This window comes from Patagioenas fasciata, chromosome 3, assembly GCF_037038585.1.
Source record: "Patagioenas fasciata isolate bPatFas1 chromosome 3, bPatFas1.hap1, whole genome shotgun sequence".
NCBI classification, from domain to species: Eukaryota; Metazoa; Chordata; class Aves; order Columbiformes; family Columbidae; genus Patagioenas; species Patagioenas fasciata.
This window is the reverse complement of record NC_092522.1, coordinates 126,301,391-126,313,020: the sequence shown is the minus strand read 5'-3', so window position 1 is coordinate 126,313,020 and position 11,630 is coordinate 126,301,391. Positions and strand designations below refer to the sequence as shown.

At 52.4% G+C, this 11,630-nt stretch overlaps 1 long non-coding RNA gene across 5 annotated transcripts; it reads right to left on the bottom strand.

Moving 5' to 3' along the window:
- Window positions 1-289: 289 nt before the first annotated feature.
- On the bottom strand, window positions 290-10,887 carry LOC139827790 (uncharacterized). Of its 5 annotated transcripts, XR_011738741.1 has the most exons (12): window positions 10,805-10,887; window positions 10,580-10,691; window positions 9,258-9,365; window positions 8,862-9,001; window positions 6,587-6,662; window positions 5,532-5,678; window positions 5,057-5,158; window positions 4,364-4,571; window positions 3,772-3,949; window positions 2,002-2,113; window positions 680-787; window positions 290-423 (listed from the first exon to the last, which is right to left on the bottom strand). It is a non-coding gene; the product is annotated as an uncharacterized lncRNA (long non-coding RNA). The 5 variants fall into 5 exon arrangements; XR_011738740.1 differs by having other exon boundaries at window positions 3,772-4,571; XR_011738742.1 differs by having other exon boundaries at window positions 680-752; window positions 3,772-4,571.
- Between the last annotated feature and the right edge of the window lie 743 nt (window positions 10,888-11,630).

Sequence of the window (11,630 nt, the reverse complement as noted above, 5' to 3'; positions counted from 1 at the left end):
TCGGTGTTCAAGTGCATAGTCAGAACCAAGGCACATCCAAGAATTAAACCGAACTACGGTACTCTTCACAGCTACATACAGAGCCAGCTTTGCACCACAACGGAGCACGGGAACAACCAACACCAAAAGCTGGCCGCACAAACAACTCCACAGCAACTACTGTATACCTCTAAGGTGCTCGCAACCCCGTCCACGCTATCCTGCCGAAATTCCGTACCACAACTTACGGACAGTTCGCGAGCATGTGACCGGTCCCAAATTTCAGAGAAGAAAGACTTCTCACCAGAGGTCCTCGTCCGTCCCCGCGGCGATCCGACCGAGACGAGGAGTCTCTCCAGAGACATCCCCGGGGTGCGCCAAGAGAGTCCTCGGCTCCGCGGGCCCTGCGGCCGGACAGAGCGGGTCCTCCGGCTGGCTCACCGCCTGAAACGGGGAAAGAAACGGGACGGCAGAGTCAGCAGCACTGCTGAGCCACGTTCTTTATTTCATTTGACGATGTTAGTTATAATTGTTTAGTTTCTCGCTGACAATACATCTGTTAATTATTAGTCAAATATAAACTAAGCTCTCAGCTTCTAAACAACGTGTTACTTAATCTTCCATCTCCCTCTTGTCGTGCAGAAGGATCTAAAAGGTGAAAAATATCCCCTCATCGTGCAGGCGGTCAGAAAGCATTTACCTCATGTCAACTGGTTAATGACGGGTACACCTTCTATAACTTCATCGCAGTATACGTTAACTTGGCAGCTTCTCTTCAAAAGCGAGAAGAGAAAAAAGGGACAGGGCTCTGAAAAAACAAGGCAGAGATCAAAGCAGCGGCGGGGACAGAGGAAAAGAGGCCGGAAGAGCACCAGGAACAGGGCACAGAAAGAAACAAATCGGCGCGGCGGCAGCGGCGCGGAGACGGAGGAAAAAAACCCGGCACGGTCAACGGGACAGAGAGGAACGCGACCACGGGCAGGGAGCGGGACACGGGGACACGGCGAGGAACCACGGGACGCGGAGAGATACCAAAAAGTCGGCAAAAAAGACTCTCTAACGCTGTTCTGAAAGTGTTAAACGGCGGGCAATTTCAATACAGCGCACCGCACGCTCAGAGGATGGCCCCTGTATTTGAGCGTACGTGTGATTCACGCTTCTTGGTATTCTCTACATACACCTATTGCATATTCATTTGCTTCTACCGCTTAGTTAGTGCATTAAACAGAAGTTCTTTCCATAACCCCACCCTTCGCTGGCAGTCCATCTCTGGTATGCCAGTGTCCATCAAGGGTCTCCAGGGGTCCCCGGTGCCCCTGCAGCCCGGTGCCCCCTGCCCCGGTGTCGGCTCCTCGACCTCATGTCTTGAGCACGCCCGCTGTCATTTTGTGCTGCTACTCAAGTAGCTCCTTCTCCATTTAGTGGAACGTCCCGTTTTCCCAGCCTGCGAGCCAAGGACATCCCGCTTTGCCCCACCTCCAGTCCCTACAGAGCTAGTGTTTCTCTGTTAGGTTTCTGTTCCGTTAGGCCTGGTCTTGCTGCCTTATGCCAAGGGCTTTCTAAAAGATTTTTGTTCCTCCTATCAACGGGAAGCAAGAGAGAGGGCAACAGGCAAAAACGATGGCAGAGCGAGAGACCGCGGGGAACACAGGGGCTTGGAGGAAGAAAGAGAGGAATGAGGAGCCCCGCGGAGAGACGGAGGACAGGAAAAAAGAAAATAAAAAGAGAGAAAAAAAACGGGGCGGGGGGCAGCACAAAGGCTCAGAACGTGAACGAGGACGGGAACAGTGCCGTACGGAATGAAGAAAGCCGGCAACGCCGAGCACGACAAAGGCACAGAGAGAGAGACGGCGAAGGGAGGGAGGAAGGAAAGAGACAGAGCAGCACATACAGACACAGAGAGGAAACTAATGGCAGGGAAAAGAACGGGCCAGAGAAAGCATGGGGAAAAAGGAGACGGAGGGGCAGGGAGGCACCAGGACACACAAGCCGGGGACGAGGCCCCGAGGGCCGGGGACTCACAGCGGCTCTCGCTTTCGGTGGCTGCCAGGAGGCTTCTAACAGCTCAGACGCTCCCGTCTCCTTCTCTCCTCCCTTCCTCTCCGGTAACTCGGGGCGCTCGGCCGTCCTCAGCCTAGGAGAACACGGTGGGGTGTCAGGGCTCCTACGAGACGAGGCTTCGGGGACATGGAGCCTCGCTGGCTCGCTCGCCAGGCAGCCGTCCCGCTCCAGGATACGCGCACGGACCCTGCCGCGCACGTTGGCCCCCGGCCCGCCGCACGCCGCGCAGAGGGAGCCTTCGCCACCCGGAGAGAGGGGCTCGCTCTCTCGCCTGCCGCAGGAAGCGGACGTCGGGCCCACAGCCCCGCATTGCTTCAGGATCCTTCCAGATCTACAGATTTTGACATATTTACAATTACACAGGTTTAGACGGAGATATCTATTTGCACTTATTAAAAAAATACGTACACGGGTATGAGTGAATACATAGAGATGATATTTAATATCCGTTTACATTATGTAACGCACAGTCATTACAGGTAGCTCTACCCACTCACACTTTTCTCTATTTTAAATTGCTTTCTATATAATTTTTTTCTCATTTTCGAGTCCTTCATTTTTTAATTTACGTATAGACAAGATATTGGTATTTTTAAAACCATCAACAGGAATTTTTTACATTCTAAAAATCCTTTATATAATAGAGTAGAAAAGGGCGTTGATATAAAAGCATTTGATATACACGTGAATGCCATCCTGCAATATATAAATACCAAGGACAGATTTCTCTGTTTGCAATTGCCACACTCGTGTTTACAGGTCGAACACGTGTTCTCCTCCCCCGGGAATTTTCAGGCACGTTTGGACTGTGACCCCCTCTTTTCAGGGGGACTCCCTTTTGACCCCCGCATCCCCCACCCGCATCGCCGGCCCCTGCTCACGCTGGGGCGCCACAAGCGACACCGTCACGCGACACGAGGGAAACGGCCCCGACAGGCAGCTCATTGTGTCATTTACTCTCATTGTGTCATTTACACGTGCACGTACCACAACCCCCAAAAAGCGGGGGGGGGCTCCCCTAGGAAAACAAAGCGGGGGCAGCGCCCCAAACAGCCGCAGCCCCCGGCCCACAGGCCGGCAGCCGCCCCCCGGCACGGCAATGCTCCTGGCCAACCTGAGAAGGGAGCTGCTGTGAGTGCCACCCAATAGCCATACCCCTCTTTTCTAGGCAGCTTGGAGAACCCTATTTGCCAGTGTTGTCCTGGGACGTTTCCCTCGTCCAATTGTTCTTATTTATACCCTGTATACAGTATTAAGATGATGGTTTTCTAGACACATTTCACATTGCTGGGTCACTCCTTCGCAAACAGTTTATAAATTCACTCTTACCTTTTCACCTAATCTTAATAGAGCGCATCAGCTCCTTGCGCTGCGAGGTACCACTGCTCTCCCGTCACCAGTGACAGCTTCTTTGGACCCTAATTCTAATTCGGCTATAAATCTCCTATTAATTTCTTATCCTCTTTGTTGCGGTTTCCTGATGTTGGCTGGAGGAGACAGCCACCTGGGATCAGAGGTGTGGCTTTTGTATCGGTCTTTGTCCTTTCGGTGGCTGGTTTCACACTGGCATCTGCTAACTTATTTCCAGTTTCCTGATCAGTGTTTCCCTTCTGAGGCCCTTTGCAACGCACGATGGTAACTTTTCCAGCAACAGCACAGCTTCCAACAACTGGAGTATCATGTTTAATCTGTTTCAAAAGCATGCAATTGAAGAAGTGAACGTATGCTTGCCTGTTTGAGTGAGCGTTCCTTAATCAGCTTCTCTACGTATGTCGCCGGATATCTTTGCTGCAGGTTTCGCTGCATCGTTCATCCGTTCGAGCAGAAGCTGACAGTTTCAACTGCAGTCATCATCATAGCCGTCACTTGGATTCTGGCCATCGCAATCACGTGTCCTTCTGCCGTCATGCTGCACGTACAAGAAGAGAAACATTTCAGGGTGATCCTCGGCTACGGCAACGAAACCCGCCCCGTATACTGGTGCCGAGAGGACTGGCCTGACCCAGGAATGAGAAAGATCTACACAACAGTTCTCTTTGCGAACATCTATCTGGCTCCCCTGTCGCTCACTGTTATCATGTACGCCAGGATAAGCATTGCTCTCTTCAACACTGCGATGCCCACGGTGGGAAAGCACAGCCAGGAGCGATGGCACAGCACGTCAAAGAAGAAACAAAGAGTAATCAAAATGCTCATTATTGTGGGTTTGCTTTTCACCCTCTCCTGGCTTCCCTTGTGGACTCTGATGATGCTTTCTGACTATGTCAACCTTTCAGATGTCCAGTTGCAGTTCTTTCACATTTATATCTATCCCTTTGCTCACCGGCTGGCCTTTTTCAATAGCAGCGTCAACCCCATCATCTCCGGTTTCTTTAACGAAAACTCTCACCGGGGCTTTCAGGCCGCCTTTCAACTTCAGCTCTGCTCCCGGGAGGTGGCTCACAGGGACACCTGTTCTCAGCAAGGCCACAGCAATGTCATTTTGTCAGCTGGCAACCCCCAGACACCCCAGGATCAAGCTTCTCAAAACGCTAAGGAAAAAGGGAAGACAGTTAGGAAAGGAAATTGGGTGAGTAACCAGCAAGATTTGACAATGGAGGCTCTAGAAGAGTCCTGCAATGACGGGATTAAGTGAAACATGCTATGCACCACCAAAACGATGTAAGCCTAGCAGAGTTGGTTTGTTGTGTTGTGAAACTCACGCTCTGTCAGCCCCTTGACAGTGTTTCTTTTTTGAAGGAGATACGCAGCTTGCCCAGTATCTGAATGTGTGATGTGAGCAGAAAGCCAAATTCATCCTCCTGTGTTAGCAGCTTGAAGAAGGTGCAACCGCCCTGCAGTCAGTGATGACCCACTCTGCTCCCGAACTGGGCTGGAGCAGAGACGTGGCTAAAACGGGCGAGCGTAGGGAGGAGACTCAGCCCAGCAGGTACCACACGGAACGTGAAACTCCGGGCAGCGCACCTTCATTTCAAGGGAGGAACACGCACACAGAGCACAAAGGACGTTACTCTACCTGAGACACACACTGTCCTTAGCAGCTGCACAGCAACGTTGTCTCTGTGATTTGGAGTTCTGGTGGCAAATGATGGAGCTCCGTACGTCGCACCTTTCAAACCTGCACACAGAAAGACGCTTCACCCCACAGGTGACACCAGAAACTAGGAAGCCTCCAAAAAGAATTTACAACCCCACATCCAAACCAGTTACACTCACCCCCACAACCAATCCTGCTCTACACACATCTCCCTCTCCTTCAGACACCCTTCAACAGCCAGATCCACAGTCATCTCCCAATGGGTCATTCACTGCACTAAACGCAGCAGGGCGGGGCAGAGGGGGGGGAACTAAAGGAAATTTAAAAAAAACCCTCCCTGACTGTGTTTTTTTCAGTGGCATTTCTTGGCGTTATTTTTGTCGGGCGTTGGAGGTAAAGGTTTAGCTTCCATTACCTGCTGGGCAGTCGTCACTGCATGCCCAGGTTCACGTACCCCTTGCTTTATGCAAAGCTGCTTCCATCAGCGACCCAGGAGTCTTCAGCATCCTCCAGCGGCTGGTCCTTTCAATCCGCTCCGCCGGAGCGAACAGCTTCTGCTGTTTCCAAGCAATCGTGGGTCACCGACTGCAAAACGGATCCACTGAGGAAAGAAGTCGGATCGACAATGTTAGTGGTAGAAATATTTACATCTTTAAACGTTCTAAGGAGCCATCGAGGCAGGGATGTCGTTTTTACACAAACGGGGACGGACACTGACACACAGATACCTGGCTGCGAGCCCTGCGGGGCGAACAGCGCCTCTGCCCCCGGCCGTGCGCTGCAGTACCCGAGTTTCGCCACAGGGCGGCAGCACTGAGGCGCGCTGCGGCACGGCATTGGGGCGCCCGGGTGCAGCACCGCGCTTTGCCCACAGGACGGCAGCACTGAGACCGCCGCGGCAGCCCGGGCCGAGCGGTTGTGCCGCGTTTCGCGGGAATCCCGCAGAAAAAAACACAAAAAACAAACACAACAAAACAAAAACGCACACAGAGAGCCGCGGCACGAAAGCCACGCGTACAGGACACAGAACCCGCTGGGCCTCACCCCGAGCTCCCACCGAAGCGGCGCCCCACTCGCCACACCACCAAGCCTGCAACCGCACCTTAGCTCTGGTTTTATGCATCCCCCCCCACAGCGGAAAAAACCCTCCTATCTTGCATTGCTCTTTGGCATTGCAATTGCACAGGTGTGAACTCATCAAAGTAAAGCAGCCATCTCACAGACACACACTCAGAACTCGACTAGGCTGGGGTTTTTCTTTGTGTTACACAAACGGACTCTCACTCCTCTAAGGAAACAAATTCATTCTTAAGCATAGCCTCTCCCTGGGGGAAAAAAATGCCCACTCCGAGCTCCCAAACACTAGGGAGCTGTGGGGAAACCAGTGAAAGCCAAAACCAACAGCAGCAACGTCAAGTGGAATTTGGCTTAAATTCTGATCATGCACTTAAAAGCCTCTCTCTGTCCTACCAATGGCTGGTCATTCTTTGGAAGGACAAACTTTCTTACCTGAACATCCTAAATTGAAGACTCCACGGAACAGAACGGAGATTGAGCCACAGGACAACGGTGCCATTGATTTACACTAATGGGGAAAAAAACACCCTAGAAGTCAACCCCAAATTTACTTATTACTTCCCATCACATTTCATCCCTTACATTTCAACTGGCAGCAAGGTGTTCAAAAATTAACTATGCCCATGCCACTTACCACTTAGATTAAACTCTACATATAAATCTTAAAGGCTATTTCCAGCGTGCCCATAAATTCATGTGAACAAAGACAAGGGCAACGCTCGACCCTAAGGAGGGAAAGAGGCGGCTGTTCCTCTATGGCAGATCAAACTTCCTTCTTTTACCTGCAACACGTGGAACTGCCGCGGGACCCGTTCGCCAACGGGGTGTGCGTTCTTAACTAAAACTGGTCGCCAGCTTCTCCGCAGAGGCACTGAATTTGCCTCTTCTGTTTTTTTTTTTTTTTTTTTTTTTCCTCCACGTGGGGAAAAAAAAAAAAAAAAAACACACAAAAAACACACACAAAAAAAAGACAAAGGAATGATCTCTTCCAGGCCGTTTCTCTAAACCGTCAAGTCATTAGAAAATTGCACATGTCTTCTCCAAGCAGAATGAGCCTGTGATTCCATACAAAAGGAGGGCAAGGAGCAGGTCAGCTTGTCAGAGACAGATAGGGACAGGGAGCAAGACAAGGTGACACAGAGAGAGGGAGAGAGAGGCAAAAGGGACGGAGAGGCAGGGCAAGGGGAAGGAGAGGCCAAAATGAGCGCTCCTCAGCCTCCCCTCCCTCGCCTCGACCCCCGTTTCCCCCTTAACTCCCGGTGCCCGCCCCGAGACACCACGGACGCGCTTGCCAGGGAGGCAGCTGTTCAAACGGGATTGAGTCGGTGCGCTCTGATTGGCTGCTTTTCACCCCAGCGCGCCGTCCTCCTATTGGATGCTCCTTCCCGCGCTCCGCGCCCAGGTGCCCGCCTCAGGGTCGGACCTGACTGAGGACTGCGCAATTTGGGCATGCGCAATACTGAGGCCTCAACGCCCGCCCCTCTGGCAATCTGATTGGCTGCCTGCGCACATCAATTGCCATTCTCCCCGCCTATCAGCGCTCCGCCCCTCCAGCCCTCCCGAGCGATCTGATTGGCCCGCTCTGCATCCTCACTCGCCTTCTCGCCACCCTGCCGGGACCCCCACGCCCTTTGCCCGCGCGGCTTCCAACAGCCGCCTTTAAAAGGAAACAACAAACCGCGCTCCTTTGCTTTACACTGAGGAAAGAAGCCGGATCGACAATGTTAGTGGTAGCAATATTTACATCTTTAAACGTTCTAAGGAGCCACCGAGGGAGGGATGTCGTTTTTACACAAATGGGGACGGGCACTGACACACAGATACCTGGCCGCGAGCCCTGCGGGGCGAACAGCGCCTCTGCCCCCGGCCGTGCGCTGCAGTACCCGAGTTTCGCCACAGGGCGGCAGCACTGAGGCGCGCTGCGGCACGGCATTGGGGCGCCCGGGTGCAGCACCGCGCGTTGCGCACAGCCTTTCCTTCCTTGTCCAATTTATACAATGGCCTCTGCTCACAAGATTTCATCAAGGTTGCTCTATTCACATTATCACCAGGTGGTTCCTCAATCTCTTTCCTGTGAGCTAAAATACACCCTAACAGGCTCTTTTTCAGAATACCGCTACTACGCCGTCCTCCCATTACGCGTCACACGGAACGACACGGCTCATCTTGTAACAAATACGAGCAAATAACTATTAACACCTACAGCAGTACTCCACAGATAATACTCAAACCTACCCACGACACACCGCCCTCACAAGTTGTACTCCAAGTTTATCCCACCGTCTCCAAAACAAAACAATTCCGGTACCCAGCTCAAATCTCTCTAACACTCAGCACCGCAATTAGGACACTCTGCAACACAGATGGCTCCACAACGCTCACACTCCTCGCAAGTTAAAGCCACAGCAGCTCCTGCTGTAGTTTTCGGTGTTCAAGTGCATAGTCAGAACCAAGGCACATCCAAGAATTAAACCGAACTACGGTACTCTTCACAGCTACATACAGAGCCAGCTTTGCACCACAACGGAGCACGGGAACAACCAACACCAAAAGCTGGCCGCACAAACAACTCCACAGCAACTACTGTATACCTCTAAGGTGCTCGCAACCCCGTCCACGCTATCCTGCCGAAATTCCGTACCACGACTTACGGACAGTTCGCGAGCACGTGACCGGTCCCAAATTTCAGAGAAGAAAGACTTCTCACCAGAGGTCCTCGTCCGTCCCCGCGGCGATCCGACCGAGACGAGGAGTCTCTCCAGAGACATCCCCGGGGTGCGCCAAGAGAGTCCTCGGCTCCACGGGCCCTGCGGCCGGACAGAGCGGGTCCTCCGGCTGGCTCACCGCCTGAAACGGGGAAAGAAACGGGACGGCAGAGTCAGCAGCACTGCTGAGCCACGTTCTTTATTTCATTTGACGATGTTAGTTATAATTGTTTAGTTTCTCGCTGACAATACATCTGTTAATTATTAGTCAAATATAAACTAAGCTCTCAGCTTCTAAACAACGTGTTACTTAATCTTCCATCTCCCTCTTGTCGTGCAGAAGGATCTAAAAGGTGAAAAATATCCCCTCATCGTGCAGGCGGTCAGAAAGCATTTACCTCATGTCAACTGGTTAATGACGGGTACACCTTCTATAACTTCATCGCAGTATACGTTAACTTGGCAGCTTCTCTTCAAAAGCGAGAAGAGAAAAAAGGGACAGGGCTCTGAAAAAACAAGGCAGAGATCAAAGCAGCGGCGGGGACAGAGGAAAAGAGGCCGGAAGAGCACCAGGAACAGGGCACAGAAAGAAACAAATCGGCGCGGCGGCAGCGGCGCGGAGACGGAGGAAAAAAACCCGGCACGGTCAACGGGACAGAGAGGAACGCGACCACGGGCAGGGAGCGGGACACGGGGACACGGCGAGGAACCACGGGACGCGGAGAGATACCAAAAAGTCGGCAAAAAAGACTCTCTAACGCTGTTCTGAAAGTGTTAAACGGCGGGCAATTTCAATACAGCGCACCGCACGCTCAGAGGATGGCCCCTGTATTTGAGCGTACGTGTGATTCACGCTTCTTGGTATTCTTTACATACACCTATTGCATATTCATTTGCTTCTACCGCTTAGTTAGTGCATTAAACAGAAGTTCTTTCCATAACCCCACCCTTCGCTGGCAGTCCATCTCTGGTATGCCAGTGTCCATCAAGGGTCTCCAGGGGTCCCCGGTGCCCCTGCAGCCCGGTGCCCCCTGCCCCGGTGTCGGCTCCTCGACCTCATGTCTTGAGCACGCCCGCTGTCATTTTGTGCTGCTACTCAAGTAGCTCCTTCTCCATTTAGTGGAACGTCCCGTTTTCCCAGCCTGCGAGCCAAGGACATCCCGCTTTGCCCCACCTCCAGTCCCTACAGAGCTAGTGTTTCTCTGTTAGGTTTCTGTTCCGTTAGGCCTGGTCTTGCTGCCTTATGCCAAGGGCTTTCTAAAAGATTTTTGTTCCTCCTATCAACGGGAAGCAAGAGAGAGGGCAACAGGCAAAAACGATGGCAGAGCGAGAGACCGCGGGGAACACAGGGGCTTGGAGGAAGAAAGAGAGGAATGAGGAGCCCCGCGGAGAGACGGAGGACAGGAAAAAAGAAAATAAAAAGAGAGAAAAAAAACGGGGCGGGGGGCAGCACAAAGGCTCAGAACGTGAACGAGGACGGGAACAGTGCCGTACGGAATGAAGAAAGCCGGCAACGCCGAGCACGACAAAGGCACAGAGAGAGAGACGGCGAAGGGAGGGAGGAAGGAAGGAGACAGAGCAGCACATACAGACACAGAGAGGAAACTAATGGCAGGGAAAAGAACGGGCCAGAGAAAGCGTGGGGAAAAAGGAGACGGAGGGGCAGGGAGGCACCAGGACACACAAGCCGGGGACGAGGCCCCGAGGGCCAGGGACTCACAGCGGCTCTCGCTTTCGGTGGCTGCCAGGAGGCTTCTAACAGCTCAGACGCTCCCGTCTCCTTCTCTCCTCCCTTCCTCTCCGGTAACTCGGGGCGCTCGGCCGTCCTCAGCCTAGGAGAACACGGTGGGGTGTCAGGGCTCCTACGAGACGAGGCTTCGGGGACATGGAGCCTCGCTGGCTCGCTCGCCAGGCAGCCGTCCCGCTCCAGGATACGCGCACGGACCCTGCCGCGCACGTTGGCCCCCGGCCCGCCGCACGCCGCGCAGAGGGAGCCTTCGCCACCCGGAGAGAGGGGCTCGCTCTCTCGCCTGCCGCAGGAAGCGGACGTCGGGCCCACAGCCCCGCATTGCTTCAGGATCCTTCCAGATCTACAGATTTTGACATATTTACAATTACATAGGTTTAGACGGAGATATCTATTTGCACTTATTAAAAAAATACGTACACGGGTATGAGTGAATACATAGAGATGATATTTAATATCCGTTTAGATTATGTAACGCACAGTCATTACAGGTAGCTCTACCTACTCACACTTTTCTCTATTTTAAATTGCTTTCTATATAATTTTTTCTCATTTTCGAGTCCTTCATTTTTTAATTTACGTATAGACAAGATATTGGTATTTTTAAAACCATCAACAGGAATTTTTTACATTCGAAAAATCCTTTATATAATAGAGTAGAAAAGGGCGTTGATATAAAAGCATTTGATATACACGTGAATGCCATCCTGCAATATATAAATACCAAGGACAGATTTCTCTGTTTGCAATTGCCACACTCGTGTTTACAGGTCGAACACGTGTTCTCCTCCCCCGGGAATTTTCAGGCACGTTTGGACTGTGACCCCCTCTTTTCAGGGGGACTCCCTTTTGACCCCCGCGTCCCCCACCCGCATCGCCGGCCCCTGCTCACGCTGGGGCGCCACAAGCGACACCGTCACGCGACACGAGGGAAACGGCCCCGACAGGCAGCTCATTGTGTCATTTACTCTCATTGTGTCATTTACACGTGCACGTACCACAACCCCCAAAAAGCGGGGGGGGG